Source organism: Penaeus monodon, chromosome 29 (assembly GCF_015228065.2).
Source record: "Penaeus monodon isolate SGIC_2016 chromosome 29, NSTDA_Pmon_1, whole genome shotgun sequence".
In the NCBI taxonomy this organism is placed as follows: domain Eukaryota; kingdom Metazoa; phylum Arthropoda; class Malacostraca; order Decapoda; family Penaeidae; genus Penaeus; species Penaeus monodon.
The window spans coordinates 3,833,253-3,834,163 of NC_051414.1; the positions used below are offsets into that span (position 1 = coordinate 3,833,253).

At 30.2% G+C, this 911-nt stretch overlaps 1 protein-coding gene across 1 annotated transcript in view; it reads left to right on the plus strand.

Moving 5' to 3' along the window:
* LOC119591911 (glycogenin-1-like) overlaps nucleotides 1-354 on the plus strand; it is a gene marked incomplete in the record, with an annotated part of 51,207 nt that extends 50,853 nt beyond the window's left edge. Inside the window, 1 exon segment of the mRNA XM_037940665.1 lies at nucleotides 1-354.
* Between the last annotated feature and the right edge of the window lie 557 nt (nucleotides 355-911).

Here is a 911-nt window from a genome sequence, read left to right on the forward strand (position 1 = left end):
ACCTCTTTTGCTATGCACATGCAGTGTACTGTTGATTGGTTAACAGTCTAGTCTAATTTGTTGCTCAAATTTTTGTTTTTTTGTTATGGTTGACTCAGTGCCTTTAAAGGGGTATGATTGAAAGTGGGGTTGTGGGTCTTTTGACAGTGACATTAGGACATGATACAGAACAGCTCTCATGCAATGTTGGGTAATTTAACTGTAATATAAAATAAAAGATAATTAAATTTATGAACAAATATCTTGTGTTCAGACATTCCGTTTTGCCCAAAATACTTAACACTAAAAATGGTTCTTGATTCATGTATTGTGCCAAATAATTGGTGTGCCAATTGAATAAAGAAAAGAAATTGATTGGTCTTTAGTTTTCTTCCGGCCTTTTATTTTTCATTCATTTTCTTTGGGGGGGGGGGTCGTTTCAGTTATGCTAGCTTGCATTTAATTTAATTTTTGCAGATAAAATATCACTTACATATTACTTGTATAAGTAAGCTTTATACATATTCTTATTGAATAAAATGAAGATATTAGTGTAATATTCATGAATCATATGGGAAAATCATTATATTCATCTATTGTAGGTTTTAAAAACTGTGCATTTCTAGGCATTAGAATTTGTCATGGATTCTTTAAACTCGAGGTTTTTGAAGTTACGAAGCTTTAAATAAAGATGACTGATACAAAATGTTGGAAGTGAAAAAGAACTGATCTTAATGTAAATGGGAATTTTACTTTGAACTTTGTTGTGTTTGGTGAAGGGATTTAACTGATATGCTTCTGTTATTAAAGGTAAAACAAGGAAATAATATATATGCAGGTAAATCTACAAAATGATAATTTCTATTTTTAAGGCCAAAGCTGAGGCAAAGATACATGAATTAAATCATGGAAATGTACTTTAAACTGTTTAA